Source organism: Macrotis lagotis, chromosome 1, assembly GCF_037893015.1.
Source record: "Macrotis lagotis isolate mMagLag1 chromosome 1, bilby.v1.9.chrom.fasta, whole genome shotgun sequence".
Lineage (NCBI taxonomy): Eukaryota > Metazoa > Chordata > Mammalia > Peramelemorphia > Peramelidae > Macrotis > Macrotis lagotis.
The window spans coordinates 91789015-91801697 of NC_133658.1; the positions used below are offsets into that span (position 1 = coordinate 91789015).

Consider the following 12683-nt stretch of genomic DNA (forward strand, 5'->3'; position numbering starts at 1 on the left):
AATAACTGTGACAAGATATTATTGAACCCTAGGTAAAAGTACCTTATGTAAATGACTCCTTATTTTCTATTCCTTCTAGCTTCTGCCTTCCTCTGCTTACTCTGTTTGCTGAAATCCTGGACCATTGATTTAATTTTCCAAGGAGGCCCTTCTAGGTTTAACAATGCTTGCATTTATCTTTCCAAATAAGGATGTATGCAAGAGGGGCCTGTAGAACTGTAAATCTATTAATGACAATGTGTTAGTACCTCTGGCATAGTGGAACGTCTGTGCCAACCCAGTAAGTTGGAGAGCCTTACATAAATCACCAAGGTGGGAGTAAAGAGCTGCAACCAGGATATTAGATCTTGTCACTATAAAGGGAGAATAGATGTTCTAGTAAGCTATGGGACATGTCAGTTTTCTCTGCACAGCCTTCTCCAGTAATTACTTGTGCATTTGCAGTGGCCTGAGAGACTTGGAGCATGTAGAGGACAATATAGAAAACAACGAATACCTTAGATTTGGCTTGCTTTTTTACACTAAAACCTTGGCTCTTCAAAATCTCCAGGAAATGAGTCATAAGAATCAGAACTGCAAAGCTGGAAGGAGAGACAGCAGTCAGATAACATGAATTCAGTTGTTTCTAAAGCATAATACATGTGACTTGGATTGCAATTTCATCACCTGTAAAATGAGATTAGATTAGAACGTCCTAATCCACTCCCCCCACCCCCAGCTCTAGATCTATGAAAGGAGGTAATAAGGGGTATAGTGGGCAGAAAATTGGGGATGTTTGGTCAGGGGACCTAGTTTAAATCCCACTCCTAACACTGACCTTGGACATTCATTTCACAACCACAGAACTAAGTTTCCTTATCTATAAAATAAAGAGATTGGGTCAGATGTCCTCTGATGTTTCTTTCATCACTTAGTCTTCAGGCAATGATGTGGTTTAACTTACAGAATGCTAACCTGAAATCAAAAAGATCTGAACTCAAATCTTGCTTCTGACAACTATTAACTATTAACTATGACTATAACTATTAACCCTGGATAAATTTACTTAACTCGCTCAACTTCATTGTCCTCCAGGAAAGAGAAGCAATTGAAATAGAAGGTCTTTGAGGCCACTTATAACTCTTAACTGTGATCCTAAGATCTTAAAGGACTTGTATCACTTATTAAAACCTCCAATCAAAATAAAAATTCTCTCTACAACCTTCCACTTGAATGTCTCCAATAAAGAGGAACATACTTCCTTTTGAAGTAACTTGTTTCATTTTTGGACAATTTCAAATCTTAGAAAAACTCCCCATCAATCAAGTCATTTCCCAATTAATAAATAAATAAATATTTTTTACAAGTAGTTCTTAAAGGAAAAAGTCCAGGATATTTGTAACTATATTTTTTTAAGTTTTTTGCAAGGCAGTGGGGTTAAGTGGTTTGCCCAAGGCCACACAGCTAGGTAATTATCAAGTGTCTGAGCTCAGATTTGAAATTGGGTACTCCTGACCAGGGATGGTGCTTTATCCTCTGCACCACCTAGCCACCCCCCCAACCTATATTTTTAAAAAGTTCCAAATCACTACTAATTAGAGAAACACTAACTAAATTAATTCTTACATTTTACTTTACATCCATTAGAGAAGCAAAGATAATCACAAAAAAGAAATTTGAAGTGACTATGGGAAAACAGACACATTGATGAACTATTGATGAATCTGTGAATGGATACAATGATGTTAGAAAACAATTTGGAATCATATGCAAAAAAGTAATTAAACAGTATGTGCCCTTTGTCTCAACTATGGCACTACTAGTCCTATATGTACAAAAATATTTACAGCAGTTCTTTCCATGGTGGCAAAACACCCCTAAAAGTTAATAGGATGCCTATCAATTGAAGAATGTCTGAATAAATTTTGGTATATGAATGTGATGGACAATGAGATATACTATGAAATAAGGAAAGATGATTTCAAAGCTGGAAAAAATAACTTGTATAAACTGATACTAAGGGAAGAAATAAAAGCAGAACAATAATTTAATACTTCTATATCAATATTATATAAATGAGCAAATTTGCTCATTTGAAGACTTTTATAAACTGCTGAAGAATAAAATAACAGAGGGGTGGCTAGGTGGCACAGTGGATAGAGCACTGGTCCTGGAGTCAGGAGAACCTGAGTTCAAATCTGGTCTCAGACACTTAATAATTACCTAGCTGTGTGGCCTTGAGCAAGCCACTTAACCCCATCTGCCTTGCAAAAACCTAAAAAAAAAATTTTATAAAAAAGAATAAAATAGCAGAAACTGGAAAATAACTGGTTAAAAAAATAATACTGTAAGAACAAAGTTGATAACTGAAGGAATTATGTTGAAATAGAGACCATTCATGATTCTAGAGGGCTGATTATAAAATGATGAAATATTACAGATGGATTTAAAGAAAGGAGCACTTTGAGGGCAGGAATCATGAGCTTTGCCTTTCTTTATATCACTGTATTTAAGGTGGCTCTTGTCTCATAATAAGTGCCTAAGAAATGTTTGTTGGCTGACCGATGAACAGAGAAGTCCCTTACAAAGACTTTTAGTTCAGGGGTGCCTAGGTGGCGCAGTGGATAAAGCACCGGCCCTGGAGTCAGGAGTACCTGTGTTCAAATCTGGTCTCAGACACTTAATAATTACCTAGCTGTGTCGCCTTGGGCAAGCCACTTAACCCCATTTCCCTTGCAAAAAAAAAAAAAACTAAAAAAAAAAAAAGACTTTTAGTTCAACCTCCATGCTGTTTTTATTCTGTGCTTGGCTGTATATGTCCCACTTCGGGGTTTTACATAAAGAGCTGGCAAAATGGAAACTCTGAGTATCAGACAGATCATAATGATATAGACAGTGACTAAAGATGCTACAAGAAACAGTGAACAAAATGCAATTGCATTAAGTAATTGCCATGTCATCCCAGACTTAGGTCTAGAAAGCTAATTAGTTGCCACTGTGAATGTCAGAGCTGAAAGAAGAGTGATAAAATGAAGGAAAACCTTGCTGTTGTTAGTTAGCTAACTTGACCCTAAACCATTCTCTCAAATGACTTTGTTAACCTAGGAAGAAGCAAGCTTTTCCCTCAAGAGTAATCAGAACCAATGTATGTCATCAGCAGGACCCAAATATAGAGGACCAGGTCCTTTTCTGATTTTCCTCTGTGGTGTTATGATCTAAGTAAATTGGTCAAGACTTGAAATAGTAATGCTTTTACCCCTTTTACGCCCCAATTCCAAACAATCACTTTCCTTTGGTTAGAAGGTCATTCAAATAGAAATGGGGGTCAATAAAGTATTGGCTATATATTGGCTATCCCTATATATTGATATATAGGTCATTGATATATTGATATATAGCTTATCCCTATATATATATTGACATATACCTATATATATAGATAGCTTTTAAATGTACATTGTCTATGTTTTATTGTGTTTTTATTTATTTTCTTTTTTAAAATATTTTTGTTGACGTTCTACTTTTCCAAATATATGTTATGAAAGGTTTTTTTTTTAACATTCATCTATATGCCTATGTATATTTCTAAGTTACATGATTTCCTTCCATCCTTCCTTCCCACTCCCCTCTCTTCAGAGGTGAACAATCAGGTTAATATTGATTTACACATTTGAGTTAAGCATGTTTATTGGTTAGTCATTTTTGATATGAGGAATTAGGATTAAGGAAAAGAAATACATGAGATATTTTTTAAATGAATGTAGCGTTCCTCAGATATTTATTTTCTTAAATATTTCCTAGTTACATTTTCATCTAGTTTGGACAACATTTTGGAGGATGATAGGTCACATGTTGTGAATTTAGTATCTCTGGTTGACATGGATATGAAAAGAGGGGAAAATCTCAGGTCTGTTTGTGAAACAGAAGAGGTTGCCACTGTAAAGCAACCTCAAGTTTCTTCAGCAGAAGTGGATGGATATTGGTTGAGCAAAGAGGCATTCTCTTATAATAGCAGCTACTCTATTTTCTAGAAATGATTAAGTTAAATAGAAGGTTCTGGAAAACTAAAGATTAATCATTTAAAAGATAACACTTTTGTTTCAAACCCTTTTTTTAAATGGGAATCTTTCAATATGGATTATATACTCCATGCTATGATATACAAAATCTGCCAAACATAATTTATCCTAGTCTTAGAAGTCATTTGGTAGTCAGGTGGTAACATAGTAGAAAGAGCTCTGGACTTGGAGAAAAGAGGTTGCCTTTTTACCTAGATCATTGTTACCTAGGTCTTTGATTTTGGAAGGCCATTCAATTTAATTGGGCCTCATCTTCCACATCTGTAAAATTGAAGGGACTAGAAAAGTTGATCTCTAAGTTACGATTCAGCTCTAAATCTTAGTATGAGCAGTGATTATAAAGCAAGACAAATGTATAGATTAGTAGTGTCCCATCAATTAATGAATCACACTGCAAATATAAAATCTGTGGGACATTGGATGGTATCCTATTCCCCAGTCACAGATAAACTTTCTCAAGTTTTCAATCTCAACTTGCTTGCTGTTTGCATCTGCCTCTTTCTCCTAAAAATCAAGCACAGCTTCAAGGACAGGCTCATAACTACCTGGGCAGCATTGTTCTACAATAGTGCATCAATGGCCTGTCCTTCTGCAAAAATTAATTAAGGACTTAAAGATTGAAGCAATCTTTTGCTAGTTTCCTCACCTTGAGTATAGTCAGAATCATTGTTTTCATTCAGCACTTGATTATTCAGCATTCAAAATATCCTCCATGGCATCAGCTTTCCCAGCAGAAAGGACTACTTCATCCTCCCTGTCAGTTTCTATTTATCCTTCTTTCTCTCATTAAACTGGTTATTGGGATGTATGAAGGAGGAGTTTCTCTCAGATTCAGGAACTTGTGCTCATATAATTTTTGAAAGGCTTCACATTCTAATAGGCAGAGTAGTATCATAAAACACTGGGCTGGTGAGCAGAACAACTCAATTAAGCCAATAGCTGTGTGATTTTAGGCAAGTCATGAATTCTCTGAACCTTAGTTTTTTCACCTATAGAAAGAAAAGTTTGGAGATCTCAAAGGTCCTTTTGAACTCAAAGTCCTCTGATCTTTATAATCTGTAAGATTTTTAATCTCACTATTTCTCAAGATTCTTCCCACTTTAGAATTCATATAAAATCTAAACTCAGTCTTTTTGAAAAGAAATACAAAATTATACAAATAATTTCAAAAGTATTCATACCCTTGATCCAAAGATCCTATTTTTAGGTTTGTACCCCAAGGATACTGTTGAAGTGGGTATAACATATTTGTGCAAAAATATTCCTAATATCAGTATTTATAGCAGCCTCAAACTAGAATCAAACTATTCACCCAATAATTGGATAATGGATGAATAAAGAAATTAACAGAATATTGTTATGCCTCAAAAGAATCAAATATGAAGAACTGTAACTATAAAAAGACATAAATTGATGCAGAATGAAGAAAATGAATTCAGATGAATAACATGAACAGTCTATAATGATTTAAATATAAAGTGCAATAAAAAACAAAATTCATGTTGAATACATTAATCAATCCATCCTGGGCCCTCATATCTTTTTTTATCTATATTATCTTACTTATGTTGTCATCAACTCCCATCTAATCAATTATCAACTCTATGCAGATGGTTTCCATTTATATGTAGGCATATATCCAGTCCTAATCTTTTCTAAACTGTAGTCCTGTGTTACCATCTTCCAATTAAACATCTTGAATCATATATCCCAAAGTCATCTGAAACTTATAATGTTCCAAATAGATCTCTTATCTTTCTCACTAAACTACTCTTATTTTGAATTTACCTATCATTATTAAGATAATCCTCTTGGTTATCCAGGTTTGAAATCTTAGTGTAATCCTCAAATCCTCACCTTTATTTATCCCAGGTTTCCAACAAGGTACCAATTTTTTTTTCCATTTTTACTTCCACAATATCAGTCAGGTATGTCCCTTTACCTCTACTCCTATAGACATTCTTTACCTTGCCATTTCTCATCTGATTTATTGCAGTGGCCTAATGTACTAACTGGTCTCCCTACATCAAGTCTTTCCTTAATCCATTTCCAACAGATACCATTGAGATTTTCCTAAAAACAGATCTATAGTTGTCCCCCAATCATTAAAAAAATCCTGTGGTTTCTTCTTACCTCCTATTACCCCTTAAAAACCTTACATCTTGGGGCAGCTAGGTGGCATAGTGGATAAAGCACTTGCCTTGGAGTCAGGAGTACCTGGGTTCAAATCTGGTCTCAGACACTTAATAATTACCTAGTTGTATGGCCTTGGGCAAGCCACTTAACCCCATTTGCCTTGCAAAAAAAAAAAAAACTTACATCTTCCTACTCTTCACTAATACTCCTCTAAACACTATATTCTAGTCATATTGGGTTACTTGATGCTCTTCAAACAGGATCTAGGTTCCATTCTCCCAGTCTTTGCATTTGTTTCCCCATGCCTGCATTGTTCTCCATCCTCATTTTTGCCTTGAAGTTTCTCTGTCTTTCTTCAATAATCAGCTCACGTTTCACCTTCTTCAGAAAGCTTTTACCAATCCCCAGATTTTAGTGTGATCACCTCTGAAATTTTAATGGGCAAGTATGTTGGTGCAGTGGACCTAGAGTTGGGAGTTACTCTAACAAAGAGGCATCTGACATGCCCTCTTTTACGTAGGAAAAGAGGAGGAAAGAAGAGACAAGAAGTGATCTCAAATAGTTGTCTGTTTGAAAGTGGGTCTGGAGGACAGAAGAAGGCACCACCAATGGGAAGGAGCAGAACTTCCAATTAAGTTATAAATCATGCTTTCAAGAAAAGTTGAATAAATGATTAAGTCTTAAGGCAGTCTCTAGGTAAGGTTAAAAGATGAAGATAGCCTTAAGTAGTGGATACTGATAAGAAACCAATAGAAGACAAAAGACCTTGGGCAAGCAGCCTGAGATAGGGATTATAGGGCTATTAATTAAGTTAGAATTAGAATTAAATTAGAATTTCTGATCCTAGTTAATGACTGGGGGATACTCAGAGAGGGAACTCATTAATCAGGATCCATCACTATCAGCTAGGAAGCTCAGGAAAGGTATCTCATGAGATATGGATTTTGAGATGAATTTCAAAGGAAGCTAGGGATTTTCAGAGATAAAAGTAAGTCGTAAATGCTTAAAAACATAAGTAATAGTCTATTGAAAGATCTGGACCAAGGAAGAAGGTTACATCTGAGGAAAAGTAAGAAGGTCATTTTGAATGGACTGAAAAAAGTATAAAGAAAAGAATGTAGGATAATATTACAAAAGTAGGTAGGAGTCTACTGTGAAGAGATTTAATTTCCAAAGACATTCATATATAATCCTGAAGTTAACTGGGAATCACTATAGCTACCTGAGTAGAACATTGATCAGACCTGTGCCATAGGAAAGACTCTGGAGTTTGGGCTGGAGAACAGAGAGCTTTAAAGTAGAGAGATCAAATAGAAAGGTCTAGGAAAGAGGCAGTGAGAGCCTGGTCAAAGGAGGGATAGTTATGTGAGCAGAGCTCATCCAGGGAGAATGTCCTTTTGGTACGTTTGTTTCTGTATTTGCCTGATGATGTGGAATGAAGGGGCCCTATTCTCCATTTTAGAAGTACAACTATTCTATGACTTTTCCCCCCCTTCCAGATTCTGTTTCTAGACTTTTTGACTCCAAAATCATTTATTAATTGCTGTTTTATACTGGAAATTCCCTCAGTACCTGGGGACTGAATGGTCAAAAAAAAGTGAACTCTTGTAAAAAAAAGGAAGATGGCACTATAAATGAAAGTGAATGCAAAGATGTTTATTGAGGAAAGTACAGCAGACTGGGTCAAAGCAGTAGTGGGAGTGGGAAGAGCAAGTCCTTTAATAGGATATTGGAAATAGGAGGCAGGGTGTTATGGTTTCTATAGGGACTAGAAGCCATTGGGGTCTCCATGGAGGATGTTTTTTATTGGGGTGGGGGGTGTCACCAAGGTGAGATTGGGCACTGTTTGGAGTTTCTATGGAGGTTAGGATTTGTATTCTTGGGAAGAGATAACTCCTCACCCTAAAAGAGCCAACCATACATCTGGTCTTCTCACTCTAGAATATCCCTCCACCAGGGCATTAGTGAAGTCCTCCTGGTGCCTCCATTTTGTAGAGGGGCACAAACCAGTCACCCTTCATCTTCCCCCATCTCCCTTTTCTCAACTACCTTATGTGTACCTTTTCACTTGTATTTAGATCTTCAGTGCTTAGCATAGTGCATTTCACATAATAAATGCTTTAAGAATGGCTTATTACCTTAATGCCTTTTTGGTCCACTAACCATGAAGGGAAGAAAACAAATTTTTGTTTGGTTGCTGAGAACTAGGGATGCTTTCAAAAAGTACTTATTAGTCAGAGCAAGTCAAAGACAGTCATACAGGAAAAAATGAGACCTCTCAATGCCCCAAGCAAGTATCTTAGATTTTATTTCATCCAGTGGAATATCTTGTTGTTTGCCCTATTGCAGCCTCCCTTCTCCCTGTCTATAATGACGCCCTCTGCCTCAGACCTCCAAAGATCATCACTATGGGAGTTGTCATTCAGTTTGACTACACCACCCACTCAGTTTCCCTGATTGCCAAACCAGTGGAGTTCAAAGGACCCACTATATCCACTATATCTATCCAGTCCACACTGTATAACCCACTCTCTAGAGCAGCCTAGAGCCACGCTCTAGAGTGTGCCATTCCCTCTAGAGCTCTCTGGAGCTATTGTGTCCAGAGGGCACTTCATAAGCCATCCAACCATTCAACTCAGGACATCTACTCTGCTTCTGCACATGTCCCCACCTTTCTACTTCTTGCTCTGAGAAGTAATTAGATCAAGATTTCTATTGCATTTGGAAAGGATGGCAATCAGCTTCACTCACCATCTCTGTGAGCAATCTCCCAGACCAAAAACTTCCCATTCACCACTACAACACCACTGTGCTGTTTCATCTATTATATTGTTGTTTAACCTATTATTTTATTTTATCTCATTTATTTTATTCTACTATTTTATAATATTGCAAATTATATGTAAATACATTGTCTCCTATTATAATGTAAGTTCCTTGAGATGAGGATTCTCTTTTGCCATTTTATTCCCCTCAGAGGGATGGAGTGTAGAGACCTTCATATATGGAACTTTCCTCCACTGAAGCAGACTGCATGCTCCTCTATCAATTATATGAGCAATAAAATACCATTTATTAAATTCCTTTAGGCTATGTCATAAGAGTATACTTACACCTCCTCCCCCCCCCAAAAAAATGGGAGAGGAGACACAATAAAAGGCTTTATGACCACATTCTAAGAATTAAAATGAACTGAGAACAAAGTTCAATGCAAAGGAAACTTACAGATTAAATACATTATTCTAATTCCTTCCCTTAGAGGAAGTAAAGGGGAACTTGGAAATAAGAGAAGGGAGGATGCTATATTCATCAAGACCATGCCTCTGCCCAGTTGTGGTTTACTACTGGGGGCATTTTGAGGACTCCTAATACCTACTACTCCTAATACTTTCAGCCCTGCCTTTGGCCTTCTGCTCTCCAGTCCCCTCCCCACACCCATTATTTATCCACAGCCCTTCTGGATGCAGTCTTCTCAGCCTCAGCCCATTCATTCTCAGTCTTCACCTTATTTTCCTCTCCAAAAGCTGTTCCTGCTCCTAGGAGCGCCATGCTTATTGCTGGCTGTCAGGAGATTTCCCCAGGAAGGTAAGTGAGTGATGCTTACCTCTCTACTCAAATCCTAATCCATTCAGCCTCTGCCATCAGGGAAATAGAAGGTAGAATTAAGTAGCCAAGAGGTATACATAAATTGCCACGTATGTACAGAGAAAACTGAGAAGCAGATTGATAAAGCATTCCTCTGAGAAATAAATCGTAGGGAAATGACACGCTGCCAGGAACAGTAACTAGCCTTTCTGGTACCCAATTACATCTTGTCGAAAGACAGCTTCAGTCCCTGCGCTGGTAAACTGCATTCTGGGATCTAAGTCCTAATCAGACAATCAGCATATGGTGACTGACCTACTATGTGTCAGGCACTACCGAAAGCCCTGCGGACACAAAGAAAGGTAAAAGATAGTCCTATTTCTCAAGGAGCTCCCATTTTAAGGGGGTCCAGGAAATGGGGGAGGGGAGCTAAATGACTGTATATCCAAGGTAGACACACTGTAAATGGAAGGCAACCCCAGAAGGAAAGCAAGAACACTGAGCAGGACCAGCAAAGGACTCTTGCATAAGAGAGGATTTGAGCAGAATCTAGAGAGCTTTCAGGGAAGCAGGCAGGCAGAGGTGAGGATGGAGACATTACAGGCTTCCTCCCCTTGGGAGACAGTCAGTGAAAATGCATGGTGTCAGACTCAGACTGAAGCAGCCCTTGAGTGAGTCTATCCTAAAAATGGAAAGATCCCTCTTCTTCATTCAACCCCCAGAGGGTCTTCTAGCTGCCAAATAATCCACCTCACATGGCTGAAGGCCATACCCATACTTATCTTGCCTACTCTAGCCTATTAAAATTAAGAAAAAATAAGGCATGAGAATCCTAGAAAGGTTTCTAAGTGACTTGCTCAAGGCCACCAAGATGGTAAATCAAGTCAAACTTTTTTTTTACCTCTCTAAGATTGCCTCCTCTTATTTGTCTTTTGTGCAGTCCCTTCTGAATCTTCCTCTCTTAGAGTCCTAAAGGAAAAAAGGAAAGCAACTAGTAAATAAATTCAAGGTGAGAAATTAAGAACTTGTGAGAAGGCATAAGGCCTCGAGGAATAATTGCATTTTAAAGGAGGCTTTTTAGAATAGAAGTTATTACACTGAGGTTTATAGACCCCTAGGAAGTCCATCATAGATTTCAGAGTGTCCATGAATTTGATGGGGAAAAGAACATCTTTATGTCTATACAATTTAAGGATATAATATTATTAATAATATTATTTTTAATTATTAACACATCAATATTTTAAATAACTCCAATAAACCCACCGGATAATTTGTTTCCTTTGTTATTCTGTGTACTACCTATATAGTTTTTTTCACTTGTGACCCCTTTTGAGATTTTCTTGCCAAAGATACTAGAGATTTTACCAAAGATAGTGGTTTGCTATTTCCTTCTTCAGGGCAGTTAAGTGATGCAGTGGATAGAGCTACAGGAGGACATAAGTTCAAATTTGACCTCGGACACTTGACACCTATTAGCTGTGTGATCTTGTGCAAGTCACTTAACCTTGACTACCTCCCATCCAGGACCATCTTCATATTTGGCCACTGGACCCACATGGTTCTGGAGGAGAAAGTGAGACTGCTGACATAGTACAGCATCCCCTCATCCAAATCCAATTTAATTGCATGTCATGGCATCACCTCCCTGATGTCAAGGTCTTCTTCAAGAATAACAGATAAACATCATCATTTTACAATGAGGAAACTGAGGCATAGTTAAGGGACTTGTCCAGAGTACAAAATATTACGTGTCTGGGGTCAAATTTGAACTCAGAAAGATGAATTTTCCTAACTCCAAGCCCGGCACTCACTGCACTACCTACCAGCTCATGTACTATACTTTATGCATTTAAAATATTTTGAGAAGTCCATTGGCTACAACAGACAACTAAAGGGATTCAAAACATAGAAAAGGTTAAGAACTCCTACTGTAGTCATAGTAAAAAGTAACCCTAAGGGTAGAATTTCAGGCACTTAAATCATGTGGGAGGATATATTTTAGAGAAATTTTTAAAAGTCCTTTCAATCATAGCACATAGATGGGAACCTTCTCTGTCTAGGCGACATAATATTCTGAAGAGAAGAGCCTTGAATTTGATATATCTTAGAAGAATGTTAGAGTCAAAAGAGAGCTAGAAACCATCAAGTCCTTCCCCCATCATTTTATGGATAAGGATTCTGAGACATGGAGCAGTTAAATGACTTACCTAGGTGACATAACTAATGGGTGGTAGAATGGAAATTTGAACTCAGGCCTTGATGATTCTGAATCCAGGGGTCTTCACACGATAATACATGGTTGAATTCCTCAGGTCTTGACCTCCACTCTCTAGTTGTGTAACCTTAGACAAATCACCAAACTTCAGTTTCTTTATTTGTTAAATGGAATTCATGATAGTTACCTTTTTCTTCATAGCATTGTCATGATAATGGATATGACAATGTTGAATAAATTTTATTGCTCTGCAAATGTAAGACATGGTGATGAGAACAATGGGTATGGCTGATGTACAGAAAAAAAGAAGCAGGCTTTTGATTAGAAGTTGTAGACTCTATTCTGCAATACAAATGTGACCTAAGACTTAAGTTCATGACTCCACTTCCTCAGCCACAAAGATCATAAAATTAATCTAAAATTGGTTCTAATGTCCCTTCCAGTTCTAAATTCCATGATTCCATGATGATCTTGGCAGAATGACTACTGAGTTCCAACTGTAGTTTGTCCCTAAATAGTAGATAATTTCCCTATTATTATCCACAAAGATTACCATGGACATGTGAGGAAAAATTATCCTGTCTCATCTTCCTTTTTCCTTCAGAATCTACCCCCTACACATAGAAGGTTGTCCACATATGTGTGCACACACATACACATACACACACACACACACACACACACAC

At 37.3% G+C, this 12683-nt stretch overlaps 1 long non-coding RNA gene across 1 annotated transcript; it reads right to left on the reverse strand.

Annotated features, from left to right (window-relative positions):
• Window positions 1-251: 251 nt before the first annotated feature.
• Window positions 252-12147, reverse strand: LOC141513847 (uncharacterized). The gene is made up of 3 exons (XR_012475892.1): window positions 11990-12147; window positions 10681-10748; window positions 252-581 (listed from the first exon to the last, which is right to left on the reverse strand). It is a non-coding gene; the product is annotated as an uncharacterized LOC141513847 (long non-coding RNA).
• Window positions 12148-12683: the final 536 nt, after the last annotated feature.